The 23,738-nt window shown below is 35.4% G+C and overlaps 1 protein-coding gene across 6 annotated transcripts in view; it reads left to right on the top strand.

Annotated features, from left to right (window-relative positions):
• Positions 1–23,738, top strand: part of LOC106867256 (ornithine decarboxylase) — a 60,895-nt gene that overhangs the window by 22,349 nt on the left and 14,808 nt on the right. For 3 of the 6 annotated variants that reach the window (XM_089356468.1, XM_089356470.1, XM_014912070.3), the window contains exon 2: positions 15,076–15,210. The gene's annotated coding sequence lies outside the window, so the exon portion shown is untranslated. Of the gene's footprint in view, positions 1–2,093; positions 2,200–11,114; positions 11,297–15,075; positions 15,211–23,738 lie in introns of those variants that run through there. The other 3 variants (XM_014912072.3, XM_014912069.3, XM_089356469.1) reach the window with 2 other exon arrangements.

Raw genomic sequence — 23,738 nt, 5'->3', positions numbered from 1 at the left:
CCCCCATAATTCTTACTGACGGGAACATTCATGTATAAGCAATCTACCAGGTCCTGAATGTGTTTTCACCACATATGACGGGTGTCTCTGTGTGATCGCTCGATTTGCTAGAAACAGCAGCGAAGTCCTCATATCACATCGCACCATATCCTCCCTCTTCCTTAAGGGATTCATTAAACAATTCTGTTCTATGGTCTTAAATGTACAAACGTTCGCGATGGTTGCGACTGGAACGTCTTTAATTTGGCTGATATTTCTAGCGTAATCAGTGCTGATTTGGGGCTAAACATATACACATAAACGCATTTACACGTTGGCTACAGGAATATATATATTATAAATTCTGGTTTCTTAACCCTATCTCACACCTTCAATGCACATTAAACCCGACCTCTGAGTAAGGTCAGTTTAATTGGGTGATTCTAATGTCCAGATAAAAACAATATATTATCTTCTCACTCAAATCATCCATTGTTCAGTGAACTATGATCCAAAACAATAATTATGTTTTGAATTAAACACGCAATTTGAGACTTAAATGCATACACCAGTGTATACATACATACACACACACATATATATGTATGTATATATATATATGTATATATATACACACACATACATTCGCATATGTGCGTATATACAGAACAAACGCATACAACACAAATATGCGAAGTGTGTATACATACATACACACACATACATTATATGTATATAATATTACCTTCTTTAAGTGATGGAATACAACTAATTTCCTCAACAGGTATTAAATATGTTGTTTTTTTTTATTCTACGGTAATTTTTTTTTCTTACTGATTCAAGAACTACAAGAAATCAATTTATCCGTGTATGTGTATATATATATATATATATATATATATGTATATATATATATATGTACGTACGTATGTGAGAGACAGACCTGCATATACTTATGTATGTGTGATCGGTCAGATTGTAATTGCTGAGAGCCTCTCACTCTCTCTCTCTGTCTACGTAGCCATTTAGCATTATTGATTTTTATTGCTGGCTCTTATTTTTATGAGTACATAATGTGTGTGTATACATACGTACATATGTCTGTATATATATATATATATATATATATATATATATATATATATACATATGTATTTGTTCCTACCCTCTACTTACAGAGGGGATGAGATGAGACACTGACATACAGCCCTATACACATGTGTGTGCATGTGTAAACATACTGCAAAACGCAAACGTTATTTTATATTGGGCAAGAAATCATTACCATCATTATCATTTAATGTCTGTCTTTCCCACACTCACACTTTTTCTCAATGGAATATCGTCTGATTGTGTCTGTCTAGTCTGACTGTAATGAGCTGTACATCTATCTATCTCTCGCCATGGTGTATGTAACTCACTGTTTGGCTATATATAGACATCTACTACTAAACTCATTTACTATGTTCTTATTACCGCGATACTGCTTCTGCTACTACTGTAGCTAACTAATATTGCTGGTGGTGCCATTGCGACTCTTGTGATTCGATCTGTCACCATCTGTAATTTTTCTTTTTTTTTTTCTGTTTAGTCTCTTTTACTTTCAGATTCTTGTTCCAATCGTTAATAATCCGTTTGGTTTACTTTCCTACTATTCTTAGTATATTTAAAAGAAAAAAAAAAAAGAACATCGCCATACTATTGATATTTTGGTAATGGAAACGGTAGATAAAAGGAAAAATATAATTTACTTCTTGAACAAGGTTTTAAGACCTGACAGTATTTTTTATATGGTTTGTCATCTTATAGAAGACCATCTTTGGCTATCTCTTTTGTTCTGTTAGCTTTGTTATAATAACTAAAATAATTGTAATCACGTTTAACATTAGTTATTTTAGAGATGGTTTGGTTACATGGCTCTTTACTAGCTTTCACCTCCAGCTCTTGTATATAACTCATTAGAACGCATTTCGTTTTTAGCTTTCTGTCTTCATCTTTTTTCATTTATAATTCAATGTAGCAAAATGGTTGTGCTGTTAAATTTTTATTTAACGTGTGTGATATATAAATAATGCTGTTTATATCTTCCAATCTCATTGAAATTGTCAGTTGCCTCCTATTATCCGCCTTGTTCTGTTGTTGCACCAACTACGCATGGACCAGTCGCCATTATTTCATCACATGTCGTTTTCAATTTTCCCAATCTACGATCCTTTGGCGGTGAGGGCGAATTTTATTTACGTCAACCTCTCTATCGTTATTATCTGTTTCTTGATTAATGAAATGTCTAAATAAATAGCTCATCTAAATTTATTTGCTGTCATCGTCACATATTCCAGCGCTATAATAGTGCGGGGGATGATTAATCTAAAATACAAGTTAATCACCTACAATTATTTATATTGTGTTAACCAATGTCTTTCTGACGTTATAGTTATCATCATTTCTTAATTTTCTGTACGTTTTATCTTTCGATTATTACTAACTGCCCCTCCTCTCTCGACAGACATTCCTTTATGGTGATATCTACGTGGATTAAACCAGCTTTATTTCATTATTTCTAACACCATTTTGTTAAATCTATATCAATACCAACCAGTTCACTTTGTTTGGGCTGAAAGCTGGAGGCAGGTGGATGAATAAATCGCTGAAGTGTTAAACACTTGAAAATGTTAAGTTTCGTACTGCGTGTAAACTAGTTTAGTATATACGTCCCCTTTTACAGCCTTGTACTAATATCTCTTTACCATCCCTACTTCAAAATTTAGTCTCCCTCTTCAGTACCACTTAAGCTACCCAATGAAGAAACATTTTCTCTTACTGTCTATTGTTAGAAGTTATGAATGAGATCCAACTGGTCTCCTTGCCTTCCTGTCCTAATTTATCTTGTACAAATCCCACCCCCCTCGCTCCATATCCTCACCAACGTAGCTTACTATCATCGGTGTTTTTATGTGGGTGTTAAAGCTGTCCCCCACTGCATGTTTTTTTATCAATTGAATTGCCCTCCCTAACTGACAGACCTCCTGCTGTGAGAAAGGGTCTGCTTAAGGGCAAATACTTCGACTGTATCGTTTTAGAGAGCTCCCTTAATAATAATAATAATAATAATAATAATCAGGATTATTTTACAATATTTAATTAGTCCATCGCCTGCAGTAGCAATCTGAATAGTCAGAGTAAAAGTTGCCTGTCTGTTCTCCATGTCTAATTAGCTGATGATATACAGTAATCCTCATTTCAGCTTACAGCAGTGTGTACTGTGTGCACCTTGCTTACTACGGCTTGTGAGTGATGGTAGAATTTGTTGGCTTGTTCGAGGAATATACCTCCGTTAATTGCAATCTTTGTTTCCTTGACAACGAAGCTGCTACAACCTGTAAAAGTAATTTGTTACTCAACAGGCAATGTGTGTTTGTTGATTCCATAGTTGGGTTTCTTTAATACTGCTACCAGAGGTTCTGTTACATCATTCCACTGTTACTATTGTATATGGCAGTAATGATGTCGATTGCTATTACACTCCTAAACAAGAATTGGACCCCCGCTGTCTGATTCACACATGTTTATTGTTTAGTCCCTCGGGTCAATCTGATCGAGCAGGCCGATTGATCAAAGCATTCTGATCGTGTTCATCATCCCACCTTTTTGTATATCATGTACTAGACAGTAGGATGTAATTTGAGAGAGATATAGCTAACACTTCCAGCAATTATTCAGATCCAGAAGGCGGCGAGCTGGTAGAAACGTTAGTACACCGGTCGAAATGCTTAGCGGTATTTCGTCTGTCTTTACGTTCTGAATTCAAATTCCGCCGAGGTTGACTTTGCTTTCATCCTTCGGGGTCGATAAATTAAGTACCAGTTGCGTACTGATGTCGATCTAATCGACTTCCCCCCCCCCTCTCCCAAAATTTCGGGCCTTCTGCCTAGAGTAGAAAAGAATAACTCAGATCCAGATAAGTAATACTTTTGTCGATTGGTATTACTTACTGAAAACTGTTCATTTATGGTTGTCGTCTGTTTTCAAATAATATTGTAACACAATATGCTAACTTCATCGAGCAAACGAGAGAGCTTCTGCGAGGTTGCCTGATCTGCTAAAAGATAGCAATTCCTACTTCTGTCTCATTCACTGCTAATATATAGCTGACTAATCTCGTGTTATCTCTATTTCGGCCCATCCGACTTGGTCATAACGCATAGTGTGTATTCGTCATCCATAGTCCCTCACTAATCACATTTCAATCTTTTCTTCCTTCCTAGAGACGTGAGTCCTCAGAAATTCTTCGCCTGCAGTCCCTGCTTTTGTCTAATAGCACTAGCCATGTTGATCTCATCGATTTCACAATGCCTACGAATAAGATCATTGAAAGAAAGGAAACCTTGAATGACGTAGTCTTTAAGACATTTGTAGAAAGCTTTAGCTGGGGCACTTTTGTTGGCCAAACTATTTAATCGGGTCAGCCTGATGAATATTTATGATTAAACTGGCTTCGAATTTGGTTAATACACATGCATGTTGTTTAACCCCGTTCAACTTAACCGAGCAGATCTATGATCTGTCGTTTCAGTTGTGTACATCATCCCTTTTGTATATCATTGTTTATTGTGTTCTCTTTTGCTAACCCAGTACGGGGTGGGATATATGCAAATTACTTCGAGAAATGCGATGGTTCATGTGTGTGCGTGCGCATGCACTTTTGCTAATTGTTTTAGGTGCCTATGTCGTCTTGAGCAGACAGAAAGACCGCTCTGCCTCTTGATCCTCGGGAAGCATCCAAGATGTGATAACTACAGGGGGAAAAAGAGGGTTGTACCAGCCCATTGGAGCAACGTGAAATGAACCGTTTTGCTCAGTAGGTGAACAGCTTCAACACCTAAATAAGAACGCCGACGGTAGTAAACTCGATGAGGAAATGGAATGAGGGACGATTCGTTCAAGATAAATTAGCACAGCAATCGAAGCCCGTGGCCTTAATCTAACCGCAATGCCACGTGCCTGTGTGTGATGGATATGTCTACAAAATACGAAGTGAGAACTGCTCGATAGACTTATGTTTTACTCTTTTTAAATTATGGCATTTCTATTGAGTACTCTTTTTATTATTTCATTCGCACTTTGAATAATACCTTAGCGGAGTGTTTATTCTACTACAATTTGTGTGTGCCTGGCACCTCGGCTTTTCAGATCTTAAGAGGGGTCATACTCAATCTTATTCCTTAGATCCATACTAAAATAGTTTACGTACTTTCTTCCTTCCGTTAGAGCGTTTGGTTGTGTTGATATTTGGAATGTTTTTTAAGCCTGCGAGTTAAGTAGGCGTTTTTCTTTTTTCCTCTTTATATCACTGTTTATATACTCTGCTTCGCATGTTATACATCACATTGTGTTTCCAGTAATTTTTCGTGTCCCACAATCTGTTCACTCTGCAGAATGTCGATTTTTTTCGCCTTAGAATCGTTGGTTTTTACTACCTCCACTTAATCACAATCATTCTTTGGCTTCATGTCTTACTTTGGTTAAATTCTAAACCATGTGATGTGTTTGTGTTTCGGACAGTAGTTTACATATAATTTCTATCCGACCTCTGACCCTCTTCCCCAATGTTGTTAATTTTTTCGTTCTTTACTAGCCAGCCAAGCATTGAATTCGTAGCAGTTCTTTTTGTTGCATATAATTATCAAGTTTACTTTAGTACTATTAGCGTAACAAATCTCTCTTTCTCTCCCTCTCTCTCTCGCAAGCTGTTTATAAACTAGAAAAATAAAAGATAGAACAGTGTTAGAGTTGGTCAAAGGCCTGTTGTTTTAGTCCTAGATCAAAAATGTTCCAGTCAAGACCATCCTATCTTGTTCCAGATGAGATCAGTTTCTTAACACATGACATAAATCCTAGCTATATGTAAGATTTTTGCCAGTGGTTTTAGCAACGTGGGACGGTTTTTACCTCTGGTCACACACCTGCTCCGAACCACGACTATCGCATCTTTTTTTATAAGGCAGTGCACTATGTATATTATCCAATATCTTTACTTTTGCAAACAAAAAAAACTGAGGAAAATCTTTTTTTATAGCAAGTCGATTGTGAGTTTAGATAATCTCACGTTGGCTGGGGCAAACTGGTGTTCTCCGGTTTGATACTTCTGCGGTATCTTCGTTATATCTACTACTTTTACCAAAATCATTTTATTGTTATTTCAAACAGCGAGCGACTGTTGTTTCTAATTTTATACTGATGACTTCACTTCAGTTGATTATTAGCGTGACAGTAAAACCAACATTGACTTTATCTCTGGTACCACACGTGGCAACCATCACCACCACCACCACCACCTGCTTACATGATTAACTGTCGGCCATGTCAGATTGTTTGTGTGTGTGTGTTCAGTTCTGATTGTGTCGACTAACAGTCAGAAGCGTTCCGACCATGACAGTCTTCTCTTTTGTTTTTCTAGGACCACACTGTCCAATGTCCTTTTTAAAAATTAATAGGCTTCAATTTTTAGGAGATTTTAGCTCTTGTTTCAAGCAGTTCGAGCGAATGTTTAGAGGCTTTGTAAATCTCTGTGTGTGGAGAGAATCTACTCATTATTTATTCATTTCCATCTTCAGTCGTGACGAGAAATATGTTCGCTGTATGTTTATTATTATTTAGATTGGTCTCTAGTTTCTTACCTGTTTCTACTTTTCTCTTGTGCTCACGTATTATTTATGTCTAGTTTCATGACTACAAATCGGAATTGTGACAGTTTAATAAAAACAACCTTTTAATTGGTGGAGATGGAGTATATGTAATCTGGGTATCCCCCCCCCCCCTTTTAAAATTTGTTTTTTTTTACGGAATCCTATGTTTCAGACCATGGAGAATCCGATTCCGAAAAAAAAATTTCAAAATTTCGATCCCCCACCCCGGTTTTTATATAGATCCACAGGGTAAACCTAACCCTAACACTAGTTTTGTGAGATTTGGCTGTTATTTCTAGCATGTAAATAGCCTGCTTGGTGGTGGTGGTGGGGGGGGGATTGAAATTTTTCAAAAATTTTTTTTTCAGAATCGGAATCTCCATAGCCTAAAACGTGGGATTCCGTAAAAAAAAATTAATAAATAAGGGGGGGAAAGGTTCAGATTACATATAGTCCATCTCTACCTTTTAATTCTCACCTACTTTTGGTAACATTTATTATTTTCAGTCTATAACAGTTGATAAATAGATAATGTTTCCTTCACTTTGCTGAGTCTGGATAGCAATGTGTTTCATTTGTACTCTATATGATATGAGCTTTAATCTTAGGGAGTGCAAACCGTGGCTATTACATCTTTAAATGTAGACAAAATCGAGAACTACATTATCCTTAATGCATCCCTCTTTTGAAGACTGGTATGTGATTTAGTGAAGATTTGACTGCTATTTCTTCAGACAGTAAGTTTTATGTAGCCTCTCAACCAGTTAGAAATAGTAGCTAATCACTACGAATGAGTAATTACTAATAAAAGAAATATTTAATGTTCAAAATATGTCTCTTTCAGAAAGTGCTTCAATATTAAAATAAACCGGCTTGCTTGTTGCTTATGAAATTTCGAATAGTTGCGTGCTATAAAACGCATCATTATGCTGTTGGACAGACACAACGATGGTCTGCTAGTTTCTGCTGTCCACTGCGTTATCTCCTCTCTGGCCATTGCCAGTCTCTGCAACCCTTTACTATTTTTCATTGATTATATTGAACATTTATAGTTAAATGGACATTCAATAACCAGCAATTCTTATCAAAAATATCCTTTTATGTACATGCGTTAGCATCTAACAGTCATCTGTTGCTTACATATATTTATTATTAATTATTATTTCCGATTAAAGTCCCGATTCTAGAGTCTATGCTGTAATTTTTAGTTTCGTATGGACTGAAGCTCTTGTGACGGGTGAGTTGCTTCAAGGTTGGTTTAAAATTGATTTAAATCGAAGCCTTATGGTTATCGAGAACTGTAAATTGAGACTTCTTCGTAAACTGAGGATTTTCGATTCATACTAGAATAATTTACTGAAGTCCTTGGGGAAACTTTATCTTCCCTGCTCATGGAAAGAAACCACTATCCACCAAGTTATAGGGATTTATTACTTCCCTGAATGCTTCAATCTTATAAAATCATTCGTAAACGTTCTAACATCGTCTGCTTTCTACTGCGTGACATTTCTAGAAATGTATTTATTCATTACCAGCTGACCGTACCCCCCACTCGCTCTCTCTCTCTCTCAATACCTTAAGCAAGACAATGCGTTTAGATGATGTCTTTGGCATTGGGCATTTTATCTGTCTCCATAGTAAGGCTGTTTAATGTGTGTGTGTGTGTGTGTGTGTGTGTGTAGTCTGAATTTTGTGTGTACAATCCAGTTAAGCTGTGGTGTATTGTCAGTCCGGCTGAGCTTTGTGTGTGTAAGTCGTTATGATTGAGTTGTGTAGTGTGTGTCAATCTGATTAACGTTCTACCTTGGTTATGTGTCAAGGTGACCATATTGATTTTTTTAATACACACACATATACACACATTCATTGGCACACATTGTCTTGTTATGAAATTGTGTTGAGTTCTTCCTGTTTCTCTACCTTGCAGGCATTAGCTTCAACACAAATTCTCGGCTAAGATAATGTCAGATAGCCATGGCTGTTTAGTCGCGTCCATCTGTCTCGGAAATTCTTGGATGGAGAAGCCATTTCTGAAGACATTTTTATTAGTGTCGGTGTACGTATTCGTTTCTCCGAAAGTGCATGTAAATGCGTGAAACAAGTCCACCTCAATTTCTAGTTTCATAGCAGTAGATAATGCCGCATATGACTAGTAGTAGTAGCTGTGGAGAGTTTTTTTTCTTTTACAACGGAGAGGAACCTGGAAACGCTTTATTCGACTATTCTACCACTGCCTTAAATGAAATGGTATTTCAGTTACAGCCTGATCTCTTTCCCAATATTAAAGCACTTATCTCCGCTTTTGCTGCCATGTGCTTTCGAAATGGTCTTCCTTTACTCATTTTATGATTATAAATACAACTTATTTACTACCTTTATTTTTTTCTCTTTCTGCCTCCGTGTTTTGCCTGTAGTACTAACTAATCCTTAATCACAAGATTGCCTATTTCAAAAATACGTTTTATCCAGTATCAATCAACTCGTTATTTAATTATTTGAAGTCTGATTGTGAAGTCTGATTGTAGAAATAGACAGAATTTTATTGAATAACATAGTTGTTCTTTCTTTTATCTCTTTACTATGTCAGTTTTCTCTCATTCGTCTCCTGTCGATAAAATAAGTCGTGCACTGATGTCGAGTAAAGTTAGCTTATACCCTTGTGCCAAAGTTGGAAATCTTTCAGTTATATGGAAGCTAACTGCTGATTGCTAAAATGAATGTCCATAATAGTATTAGCTTTTTTGTTTTAATGCTTTGATTGTATTCTCATGTGTTACGTGTTCAACTTGTTTAAAATTTAATTGCATCTGTTATAGTTTTGTAAATAACAATAAAATGATTCTATCCTGAATCTTCTAACTTTATTCTTTTGTGTTTGTGAACACTTATCTCTACCTCACGTTCAAGGCATATTCAAGTGATATTGACAGCATAGACAAAAGTTTTGATAAAAATATATATATATAATTAGGGTCATAGGCTTGAAATGATATGATATAAAGGGAAAATAGGAACTTGAATCATATTTCATCTACAAGTTTCTTTTGGCCCTTTACTCCGTCCTTATCAAATCACATTTTTCAGAGCCATCAACATTCACAAGATGATAGCTTTCGATCTGCTAAATTTAACTAACAAGCCTCCCAGTGTCTTAAAAATGGAGGTACATATTGGATAAAATAGTTTGATGAAGAAAGACAGAACTGTTATGGCCTATATTGCCTTTTGTCAGATCTGCTTCTTCAGATATGACCTGGTCTAAACAATGACCATCAATCAAAACTTGTAGGTTTCAAATTGATTGTGTATACTATTATGTTAGTGCTCTTAGTACCACTTAGAAGCATGTACATGCTGAATTTGCACTGCCTGTTTCTTACCCTATTACTGAGTCCATTGCTGTTTTTCTTTCTGTAAGTTTGAATAGACCACTTGTTGCTCTTTCACTGTTGATGGTTGGAATTTCAGTTTTTCAATAGCAACAGCTTGTTCAAGTATGATAAGGTAGGAACAATGGCTACACAAAGTAACAGTGTTAGGGTACTTTCATGGTATCTCAGTAAACCAATGTAATTAAACCTAGAATATAAGATACTTTCTAGTTTTGCTTTATGTAAATATTGCTTTTTATAAGTATATTTTAAAGATCTAGTTTGTATTCATTGTAGTAGTATTATAGTTTAAGTGTCAAAGGAATTAGCTGAGACTGATTTTAGAAGCTAGCATTGATATTGTGAAGGAATTTTGTAGATGTGTACTTTTCCTTTTCTTCTGCCAACCTTATAAGGTGGCAATTACCTAAAACTATTTGCCGAGTTAGGCAGTGCTGCAGATTTAAAAGCTGCAATAGTTTTTCATAAAGTATAAGTCTTAAGTGTAAGCTTTCATGTGAAAGTGGGCTAGGAATATGGAATTTTGGGAAGACTTTGGTATTTTTATGAAGAACTATGTTGAATATATAATAATACTTTATTTATATGTCAAGTATATATGCACGATTATCATATCAAGTAAGCTATTTCAGAATGTTGTGCAATCACATTTTTAATATTATCTATTAAAACAAAATGTAGGCAGTGATTTCAATTGTGAATTATCAGGGAAATGCACTCACTTTCTATTTAAGTCTTATTGTTTTGTAATCTTTATCAGAGAATAGCATAACCAGTGAAGGAAACCAAATGTACCATGCTGTGTGTGTGTATGTATATATATATATATATATATATATATATATATATATATATATACACACACACACACACAAACACACATATACATACATACAGCATGGCTTATGAATCACTTTAGCAGGCAAGCTTGTTGGGATTCGTTTGTGAGATGTAGGGAAAATGAAATATATACTTGTAATTTTGCTTTTGCTTGAAAGTTGATAGATTTGGTAACTTCCACATCTCTACCTGTTTGTATTTTCCATACTCTCTGCAGCTTCTGTACTTGCCATTTACGCACGGCCAAAGCTCTCTATTCATCACCAGGCACCAGGTGGTAGTTGGGGCTTAAAGACGAAGGAAAAGATGGAACTTCTGCAGCAGCTAACGCAAGACGTGATGAAATATCGCTTTACTTTTTGACTAGGCACAAAAGTCCTCTCCAAAAAGCTTAGTAGTGTAAGTGAAGTGAATTATCTATGGTTTCAGTTTGCTGGAAGCTTACCTCTTTCCCTATGGTGTTCACCATGGTGGTAGTGGATTGTTAATTAAAGATACATAGCTTACAATAGATTCCTATTGTGAGTTATGTAGCTTTTATTTCTCTCAATCAACCATTTTGTTTTTATATACATTGTAAGAAATGAATATTGTTTTTCTAAACATCAAATAGAATTATTTTGGATGAATTTTCTTTATTTCTGTAAAATGGTGTCTATAACTGACTCATTAATAATACTTGTTCTAAATTCTTAGATGGATTAATATCAACAACAGTGAAGTCTCCCCCCCCCCCCCTCACTCACAGCATAGTATTTCTGATTAGATTTTTCACAATGAAATTCTTTTTTCTTTCAGTTGGTATCTCTAATTATAACCTCAGTCATTTATTTTATTAAGTCAGACTTAATAGTTAAGAGGTAACCATGTGCAACTGAAATGTAATTCAAAATCTACTAGGTGGTTCCATTCTATTAAAATTTTACATAGCTTGTAGCCAAAACTAACCAAAGCAGGGGCTTATGTGTTTGCTTGATCTGCTAGAAAGAGCAGTCAAATCTTAATTATATCCTGCCATCTCAAAAACAAAACTGTATATTGAATGATGTGGTCCTAAATTCATTATTACACACAAACAAAAACAATCAAGGCCAAAACACAATTTATCTCACATTTTTTACCCGTTAGACTGCAGCCATGGTAGAGCAATACTTTGAAGAGTTTTAATTTAATGAATCAACTCCAGTACTTATATTTTCCCTCATTGTCTTAGAGAATTCTCTCTGATCATTTTTGATATGTGCAATCTCTTCTTTCTATTCACTTTATAAAGTGTTTGTCTGTTCTAAGTAGAAACTGGGAATCCTGCTTTTCTCCTAATTCTCTCTAGTTTCCAATTTCAACAAAGAAGCACTATTGGTCTAAGTTGCTATGGTAACTAATAGCTAGTCACACCAAGTAAAATATTAGCAATACATTTTAATGATATTAGACTTGCTTACTTCATTCTACTTGGTAGTTTTTCAGTAATAAATCTAGTGGTTTTATAGTTTACACTTGTAGTTATATATATATATATATATAAACGTGTATGTGTGTGTACATATATATACACACACACATGCATGCTAAAGTTAACGGTAGAGTTCTATGCAACCCTGTGGTTCATCAGATCCTGTCAAACCATCCAACCTATTCCACTATTATACACACATGCATACATCATCCCCTTTCAGTGCCTTCATTCATTGTTCTCTCTCCCCCTTCTGCTACACCTTATACCTCTTTATCACTGTCAATGCCCTTTCTGAGCCACTCCTATACATCTCACTTCTGCTTCATCTCTAGCCATCTTTCTTCACACTCTATTGAAGCATCCTCCTGCCCACTCACCTTGTCCAATCCCTTCTACCACTTCACTTATCTTCATCTCCACTGTACCTTGAAAGTACGTCCAACACTCTTCACTGCCAGCTTCCTTTCTCTTCTTTCATTTCCAACTGGGGTAGCCATGTGTTTCATCTATAGCAAGACACCTATCTCTATTGCTCTTTTATACTTAAACCTCTTATCAACTGGCACAAAGCCACCTCCCCCAATACTACTCCCACTCCCTGTCATGAGGGTCTTTGTCTTGCAAGTTACTTTGTGACCACAGTGGTACTGGTGCCATGTAAAAAGCACCCAGTACACTAAGGTTAAGCCTTAGGAATGGCATCCAGCCATAGAAACCATGCCAAAATAGACAATAGAGCTTTGCACTGTCCACTGGCTTGCCAACTCCTGTCAAAGTGTCCAACCCATGCCAGCATGGAATACAGATGTCAAATGATGATGTTACTGCCCACAACTTGTTTAGGCAGAAAACTAAATGCATTAAAGTTGGTACAAGGGACTCTCATCTAACCTAACTTTCAATATTTCAGAAAGATTGCATGGTTGAACTTTTACTCATTTTTTTTTCACAGCTCATTAAGCTATTAATTAATTAATGAGTTTTTGTCCTATAAATGTTCATACATTGTATTATGTGAAAAATAGATTTGTATTTTCAAAAATATCTAATGTATTTCTGAAGACAGTTTTACTATTTCACCCACCTGTGTGGTTGTTCAATCCATTGCTCTGTAGTACTATTATTGGCAGAGGCCATTCAGTTGCAGTGATTCAAGCCATGTCTCCAGTCTGAAGATAACTTCCTCCTTTCTTTCTACCAATCTTGGGAGTCCTTGAACAATTAACAGTCAAGAGCACTGCTCATCCCTCCATGACTAAATGGGAAAAAATAATATATAGGATGAGAAGTTGATTATATTATTAATTCAAAATATTTTACAAAAATGACCATTCCATTAGTTATATCTTCAGTGGCATGCGAATCGTTACTTAATCTTGATGTTCAAGCAAAAAGGCTGATTTGGCTGTCCTTCCTATTTGCTCCTTGAGCTGAGAATTTTGAGTTTAATTAACATAATGAATGTATGTGTTGTTTAGATTGAGCAAACCTATGTGTGATCAAAAGCCTTGGCTGCTAATCTTATAGGTATACACATTTTTTCGAGTTCATGAGATTATTTTGTCAGTTTATCTTCATGATATTTCTTGTGGATGCCTTAATATAACTAGTGTCATCTTACAAACAAATTTGATATATAGTGTTTTAGGCTCAAAACAAATGCAACGTTTATATATTTTCTGAGACACTACAGATCCTTTGTCTACTGTGTTTACAAACTAGTTAATTTTTTTAAAACCTAGCATGGCAGTATAATTCAATAAAACATTTTACCATATACTGCTACGGACACCAAAACTTATTGATGGCTGGTATCTGTTAACTGCTTTATACTTTACCTCATTGAAAGTAAACAGCGCAACCAACCGGCTTATTAATTGATGATGGTAATGTGATTCTATAAGCTAAAATGTAAATATATTTAAAATGTGGGTTCCTTTTGCTTTTCTGTTTACTCTAATGTATCATTTATGATTGTTAAACATCAAGATAAGTATATCTACATAACTGAATAATACTTGTCTAATTAGAGTTGCTTGCATAGTTTATAGCTGCTTTAAAAGCTATGCAGTGTTTAACATTGACTCAACTAGTAAAATAACTTCACTGTCCTCTCTACCTTTTAACATTATATCAGTTTTTCCATGTCTTTCTGACTGCTTACTGTTTAGAATATTGCTCTGTCTGTTTACCTAAATTCTGTCATAACATGTTTATATAGAAAATAAAATTTTGATCACAGCAACTAAAATGGTTGATATTTTGACATTAGTTTAAACTGATGGAAGCTTTTTCATGTATATTTATATTTTTAGTATTTTTATTTACCTACGTCTTGATTACAAGCATTTTTTTTTTTTTTTTTGTATATATATATATACCCAAGAATGGTCAACTTCGATATGCTGACAGATTAGAAATGATTCTGATTTTGACCTTAAGCAATTCATGACTGTATTTCTAATAAAATTCACTGTCTATATACTTCAATTACTTTTGGAAATGATATGAAAGCAACTATGGAAATTAATTTATAACAATTAATTAATTTAAACTACAGCAGGTTTTAATTTCATATAAACATTTTTAAAACTGCAAGTTTTGTATTTTAGAAACAGACATGATTTCTGGTGGGTCGGTATCAAAAGGGTTAATTCAGGGCATGTGGAATAATTCTTTGGGCCAGTTCCCATTTTAATGTATTTTCTTGTGTTTTTTTCAGGGCGGCTGTTCTGGTCTTTATTACATAGAAAATCCCGAAGGCTTCTGCCATTTCAAGCGGAAATTCAACTTCAACGCAGAGCCACCGTGGGATCCCAGCTAGCATCGGCTGAGTGCAGGTGTTCCTATTGGCCAGGTGAGATGTTATATTACACATTTGTTGTTTGAGATGTTTTATTAGTAAATGAAGGGTTTTCAAACTTTTAGTTTCATCATTTATAATTTTTCTACCCTGTTTTCTTCCTACTTGTACCAAAACCATGTTTTCACATTTGTAAATGGATCTTAATGAGATTATTGCAAAATGAATGAGATCATTGAATCTCTCACTTAACTAAAGCATATAGATTTAGTGTATGTGTGCATGTATACCTCTACCTCCACACCAAACAATTTATGTATGTCTATCTGTGTTTTTATATATGCAAATAAAAGGCAATGATTTGGTCTAAGTATACCGGCTAAAATTTCAATTGAGATCTTCAACTTATAACTCAATATATATACTCTATGTAATGTGTTGAACTCTGATCTTTTTAATTGAGCCTCAGTCTACTGTAAAGTCATGTAAGTATTTATGTATATACACAGATACATCTGTACACATATACATGCTGCACACATAAAATGATATACATAGCAATAAATAAAGATAGACAGTCCTACACAGATAGATGCACACTTACACACTCACACAGTTGAACAAACCCTCGGGTGGAACTTGGTCACAGTCAACAAATTTTTATATGTATATATCTCACCATCTTTTAACATCCGTTGTATCACTCCAATACACCACGACATTTGAAGCTTTTGAACTTTTCTTAACTTTTTTGTACTTTCTGCTTTTTACCCCTCTGTCTGGCATTCGCCATGATAGATCGCTAGCCACTATACATTCTTTTTTTTCTCACCCTGTTTCTTTCTGTGGAAGAGTGTACACTCGAAACATTAAAGACTTCACTTCCTGATCGTTAAACTAATACATCTGTTGTCTACACCACCTGTCTTCACCATTTTTTTTTTCGTTTTTTTTTTTGTGAATTATCTCTCTCTCTCTCTCTTTCTCTTTCTCTTTCTCTCTCTTTCTCTCTCTCTCTCTCTCCTCACACACGCACACACATATATGCACAGAGGCTGTATCTCGTGAGACTATAGATTGTACTTGGAAAGTTTTTCTCAGTCTAGGTCTCCTAGATAATGCTTCTAGTGGTAGACCCATTCATTGAAGCCTTCCATCTCTGTGACTAATGTTTCCCATGAGACAAGCAAAGACCAATGCAATCTGCTAGACACTGCTTTAGATTGAGATTCTTTATTTTATCAACCCAAAAAAGCATAGAAAGCACAGCTAACCTTGAATGAATTTGAACTCGAAGAGTGCAGATAACCCGAACAAACACTGCAGGGTATGCTATTCATTGCTCTAACAACTCCGCCAGTTTGTTGTCTTAACTTCTTTTACACAGACAAAACTTGCAGATGTTGAGATAACCTCTAATGAATAGTAAAAATAAATATTTAACATAAGTCATGTAATAAGCATTTCTCAACTACCTTCACCCCTACCCTACCTGTGTTGTGGCTGGTTTTATTATATGTGAAAATAGTGGAATAACAATACCTTGAAAAATGAATGTTGGTTACTGAAAGGGTTGTAGAATACCGTCTCAATAACTTGTGTCAAACTCAAACCTGTATGGAAAAAAAATGGGTGTAAAAATAAAAATGACATATACACATAAACAAAACAAAAGGCGATTTTTCTCTGATTAAAAAGCAAATTGTATTGTGCTTGTGTGTAAACTAGGAATGCTGAACAGTTGTGAAATGTGGGGCTTGAATGCAGATGATTTACAAAGACTAGAAAGAAATGTAGTGAGCATGTTCTGTTCTGTAATTTTAGATTACATGAACCACGTAGTACAACTGGGGCAAAATGGTTAAAAAGAAATTAGATATAGTGTGCAAGAGAGAAGACCACATTGATATGGGCATGTGGTACATATGAAAGATGACTTGAAGTGGATGGAACATGTGGAAAAAGGGAGACCTAGAAAGACATGAGAGACATTGAAGATTGATATTAGGAGAGTGTTCTCATAAAAATGACAAAGGACTAATGGTTGATAGCATGCATTGCTAGAGAGGGCCCTCACCCATCTATGCAAGCATGGAATAGTAAGCATTATGAATGGTGGTAGTGATGGTGACATGATATTTATGTCTATATTTGAGCTATTGTTTAGTATATCTCTGTTAAGCTGCCATCTGCTGCTCCTCTCCTCACTACATTTGAGCTTATTTCTCTTTTTAAGCTCTCTGGTACACTTTTTATCTCTGTCGCTAATCTCTCCTTCACTAACCAGCTTAACTTCTCATCCACTGAATTCTCTCTCTATTTCTCCATCATACTCTCACTGCAGTTTTGTATCTGTTCCAATGCTCTCACCTCTATCATTGTTTTAAACCACTATTTCCCTCCTCGCTCCCCACTCTCTATTCACTCTCATGGTCATGGTCATGTTGCTTTGAATGAATGGAGACACTGCAGAGCACAAAACACACTTGATGATAATAATAATACTTTCTACTAAAAGCACAAGGCTTGAAATTTTACGGGAGGGGTTAAGTCAATTACATTGACCCCAGTGTTCCACTGGTACTTGTTTTATTGACCCTGAAAGGATAAAAGGTGGAGTCGACCTTGGCAGAATTTGAACTCAGAACAAAAAGACAGATGAAATATTGTTAAACATTTTGCCCGGTGTGCTAATGATTCTGCCAGTTTGCTGTCTTATTAATAATAACAACATAATAATAATAGTACTAGTTCCATGAAAAGATGGACTCAATACACTCTGTAAAGTGAGATAATGTAGAGAAGATTCTTAAATTTGTTCGAAGACTTGACATCTCCTGTACAGTGCCATGATAAAGTGCATCCAGCACACTTTGAATTGGTTGATGTTATTGTAGGACACCCAGGTGTAGAAATAATGCCGAAACAGAACACTGGAATGAGGCATGATCAATGTGGAAAAGCAGTAATGTTGTATAAGAACTGACTCATATTGTGATGATTCATCCTACTCTTGCCAGCAGAGAGAGCAGGCATAAAAGTTATGTGTGTATGTCTACACACACACCCACAAAATTGTTTGAAGTTGCTATCAATTGAATTATAATCAATATAGACTTGGCACATGTATTGAGTCCTTCATTCAGACAATGTTTTTATACATTTAAAGACACTTCTTTTACAGTCTTGTAAATATACACACTTATTTGTCGTGAAGCATGTATTTATGTATGTGTATGTGCAATGTGTTTACATATATAAGTATATGTCTGTATCCTTGAATATATCTTATTATATTCCCAAAAGAAGAGTTTAATTCTACCACAACAGTTTCTGCAACAATAAATACTATTTAGTAATATTCCGTGATAAATAAATATTAGTTTGTATTCTTTACAAATTTGCACTCATTCCTCAATGCTAGTTGTTTGAGGTAATTGTATAGATGTTTGCCTATGTGGTTAGGGATAGTGCTGCTCGGATACCTTACCTAATCTAATAGTGAATTTTCTTTCAAGTTAAGAATGTCGCCAGAATTTTACTTTAGGATTGGAACAATCTTGGTAGCATCCCATTCCTAAGTACACCCACTAAATTGTTTACTAATGATTATAGTGAATTTCGAAGACAGAGACTGAGTTTCCTTGTCTTAACATTGCAATCTAATAAGAAACAAATTTCACCATCATATAATCAGTGATGTTTGTTTGCAGTCCAAGCTAGGGGAAAATATTAGATTGCTTGGGAATACATAAAGTTTGGCAAAAGAAAAAGCATCTGGCCATAAAGAAACTGTATGGACAAATCTTAACTCATCAGAATACACATTTTTGTTTGTGTCTGATTAGTAGTACTCATCATTCTGTGTTTGATTCTACTACTTATTCCTCTGCAACTGACCTTGACTGTTATCACTCTTGAGTCAATAAAGCAAGTACCAGAAATATGCTACAGATGAGCTGGCTTTGGCTAAATATGAATAATATGGTTGACTACTCTGTCAAATGTAATGCTTATTTATTCACATTGTATTCAGTTGACCAAGTATTGTCTTGTAACTTCAAGATTGTGATGATATGAGTGTTTTTATTTTCGGAATGACATTGTAGCGAATGCATAAGGGGCTGAATCGGGCCAGTTTATACATAAAACAAGGCAGAATATTTACATTGGATATGGCCAGTTTAAATGCTGAAGAGTTAAAGTCTAAACACTGTTTAATGTACTGCCATCAGTCATTCCTCTTGTCTTTCAATCATGACTTGTTAAAAATTCATGTACAATATGAAATTCTTGCCATCTTTCATCACATTAATGATCTGCCTAGAACAAATTTTGTGTTATTTAGCATTCTTTTTAATACTTAAAACACAATTACACATACATTTACCTTGTTATTTTAATTTTTATACATTATTCATTTCGACTTGTAAATCAGCTTTCTACAAAAATGATTTTATTCTGCTAATACCAAGCACACTAGAGCTGATTAATCTTAAAACCTGCATCTTCTTGAGTGCTAGAAATTTTTTGCAATTTTATTTATATATAGTAATTGCTAATATTGCACAAGGTTTGTTGTACAGTTGTCTGTTGAATAATATATGAGTTTTTGTGATAACTCAGTTATCTGAATCAGGAATCCATTATCAATGTGAGAAGCTCTTCAGCCAAGTCAAAAATAAGGTACCTTGTCAATGTTAAACATCTGGTTATTAGAACTCTTCCCTTGGTCCCTCTATTTTTCATTACTGGGTATTCTACATTTCTGTATATATAATTGCTACAACATTTGTTCAGGTTTTCTATAGAAATTAAAGCCAGCACTGATTTTGTTACATTTCATATCTGAGATGCTTGATGTAGAACACGTTATTGACTTACAAAAAACATTTAATATACATTGTAGTATATTATGGTTGCATAACAAAATACCATTTTCTTACATGTTATTAATAATTGCCACAAGTCTTTTAATTTTTCCTGGTGGATAAGTTTTGTTTTCCTTATTTGAAAAGAGACAAAAGAACTGTTATCTCCTATCTGAACTTGAAGAGTGTTAATTCAAACAAGGAATTGGATCATAACAACCCCTCCAACCTATGCCAATATGTAAAGCATTGCAAATTTAGACAATAGATTTTTGTTTTCTGCATGTGCTGGAATAGAGGAGGAAAGAATTGCATATGAAACTTTAGCAATTTCCTTCCTCTCTCCTTGATATCTTTCACTAATTTTCATCAAGTTCAAAGGTGGTGAGCTGGCAGAATTGTTAGCACACCAGGCAAAATGCTTTGTGACATTTCATCTGTCTTTATTTTCTGAATTCAGATTCCACCAAGGTTGACTTGGCCTTTCATCCTTTCAGGTTCAATAAAATAAGTACTAATTAACACTGGGGTTGATGTAATTGACCTTCCCTCTTCCCCTGAAATTGCAGGCCTTGTGCTAAAATTTGAAACCATTAATTGTTACCAAGTTCAGAGATAGAGAACATTTTTATGTTAGAAGGCTGCATCAGACAAGTTAACATTTCAAAATTTTTGTGGTGCTAAACCTATTATTTTATAAAACATTGTGCATAAAAATTCTAATGAAATATGAAAAAACAATAATTTTGAAATAAGCACAAACATCCCTGGCATTTTTCCATCAAATTCTTTAAGTTTTCTAGATTTTAAATACAATTGTATTTACTTTAAACAAATAACTACTAGTGTAAACAAATGTATAAATAGGTGTTCTAAAATTTGCAATTGGTTGGAAGTGTAGGCTTCAAATCAAATCAAATCAAACATTGACCAGTATAATGATTTTCTCAAACGTTGGCCTTCTTTCAGACGGCTGCACTTAGCCCAGCCCTTTAGAAGCCAGCAGGCTCTCCACACCTGATCTAGTTGATACTTAGATATATATTTGACTGAGAGGTAGTGAGTAATCCTCTGTTTTCTCATTGAAGTGGATGTTATTTCAGTCTCTGAAGAAGTATAGATTACACTTTAGGTTCAGGCTTGAGGGACATTATCTGTGAATATATTGCTTTAATTCAGAATTATTCACATGGCTTGTTTCTCTGACCTTATCAGTATACTTTTTATTTCATTTCATCTCCTTTGGTCATGAATTTCACAAGCATAATGTGTTCGTGTAAGTTTGCTTTGCAATTGTCTTGTTCAGTCCCATTGCACCTCACATGAGGCAAGTGTCTTCTACCAGCGCCTCATTTTGACCAATACCTTGCATTGTAATATGGTAGATGGAATCTGTCAAAGCTTGTGTGTGTGTGTGACAGAAATGGAGGTAAAAGATAATATCTACATCTTTTGCTGGTATATATCACCAAATATGAGCCCTTGTTTTCACTTTCTGTCTCTATTATTTACTTCTTCAATCTCTGATTTCTTTCCCAGCACACACCTTCCCACTCTCTTATTGATCAAGCTTGTTTTGACCCTGTTACTACCTTGTAACCTTACTACCTTTCTTGTGTAGTTTTGTTACCTGTGAGGCACAAGGTTGGTTAAATGTGTAGAAGCTCCTATTCTGTTTCCTGGATAATACCAGCTTTAGGCCTGTGAGTGCATTAATCAGGTCTCTATTACAGCCACTTGAGCCAAACTCTCAGCAAGGATATCGTATCATGACCACATGGTGGGGCCAATACCTGCTACACTCCTAAAATATCTTGACTGAAACAGCACAGTCCTTCTTCCTCTTCCCTAAGATATCTGTGGACTCTTACTCAATTTAGACCCTCTAACACATAAACCAAACTTCTTATTTTTCACCAAGACTTAATTATGTCATTCTTCTTATTTGAACCCATCTCTGCTGTCCAGGCTACTCTCTATACAAATATAGACTTTGCTCTCTCTGCCTCTGACTTCTCACTCTGATGTCTGTAACAAAGTCTTCCAGTTACTCTGGTTCAGTCTCACTCCTCCACTCTTCTGAATATATCTGCTGCATTAACCATTTTCTGAACACCTTCAACCACTGTTGCTCTCCTCATATTAATGTTACATATCTCACTTCAGCCATCTGTTGCTAACTCTCTCACACACTTCATACTGATTTCATTAGTACAGTAACCAATTCTTTTGCAATTAACACTTTACAGTTAGTTTATTCCTACATGGATCCTTATACACTTTTGGTTCATTTTGCTCAAAACTTTACTTGTACAAACAGAGTACAGCCTGCAACACTTGGAGAAAATCACCTGCCCTACAAACTAGATGGCATTTACCTATTACCACAACTTATTTATAACTATCTTCCCAATACAAAAGATACCTGCTCTGCATCACTGCTCTAAAATTTGTTGCCTCTGAGCGGCAGCCATTCTTTCTGATTCCTTTCAAAAGTAATGTCTACCAATTTAATGGTATTGCCATCCCTGTACTTTTCAACCATGATGGGTTTTTTTTTTAAGTAGTCCTTAGAAAAAGCCCTACCTCTGTTGGCTGCTTTGCATCCATCTCTCCACTGTGCATACTTGGTAGATATCAAAAGCTATCTCTATACACTATACCAGGCCCCACCATCACCACAGATACATGCTTACCAAGCGGAAAAGTACTTCCAATCACTTCAAACTAACCCCAAATTTTGGGTTTGAAAATGTGCCATTGCCCTCAAACAATGCTTCCCAGAGCTAGCTTCTGTCCTTGCTCTCTCTCTACAAGTATCTATCCTAATCTTAAGAAGCATTCAACAGTGTGTCCCCTTATCAAGTAACATAGCCCCTCTTACCTGCCAGCTATCCCAAAGGTGAGGAGGACCATCATTAAAAATCACACATTCCAATTCTTTATATTCCTTTCCTTCTTTAATGACCATCAGTATAGCATTCATAAAACTAGAACTCTTGGTGACCTACTCTCTTATTTACTCACCATCAAACCCACACTCAAAAGAAATTTTGTGAAATGTGTTTCTCTCTCTCTCATTTGCATTCTGATCAACTTTGGTGTACCTCATGTTTCTTTTTCTCCCCACTCTGTCTTCTATCCACCAATGGATAGCTTACTATCACCTCTAAATTTCATATGCTGATTACAGCACCTTACAGTTTTGCTTAACATTTACAAGAAGCATCATTTACATTCAGTTTTGACAACTTCTTATAGAGACCTCAAACACTCTCTAATGATATGCCAATTTTGTCCCCTTCAAGGACACAATCATTACAGTATTGTAGCCCATCCTTAAACACAAACGGCATATAATTAGAACTCTCAAGGTTACTACTAAAGCTAGTCTTCACCATTTCTACAAATTTGTCTTGGCATTTGCACACACTCTCAACATAGGAAAAAAACTACATCACAAATACTGGCCTTCCTCTTCAGTATTTGATAATATTTCAGCTCCCCAACAACCAGTGATTCCTTTACAAAGCTGTAATGAAATCCATAAGGGAATACTATTCCCACATCTGGGATGGTGCTGCTGCTACACTATGTTCTTGAGTTCATCCTCCCTCCACACAAAAGACCACACGACTGATTGGCATGAAGTTGCACTTGAAACTACACTGTAACCTCTGGCTTATGGATGTGCTGTGTCCTTGCTGTAAT

The sequence above is a fragment of the Octopus bimaculoides genome, chromosome 8, assembly GCF_046866305.1.
Source record: "Octopus bimaculoides isolate indiv1 chromosome 8, ASM4686630v1, whole genome shotgun sequence".
Taxonomy (NCBI): Eukaryota; Metazoa; Mollusca; class Cephalopoda; order Octopoda; family Octopodidae; genus Octopus; species Octopus bimaculoides.
This window is presented reverse-complemented; position numbering and strand designations above follow the sequence as displayed.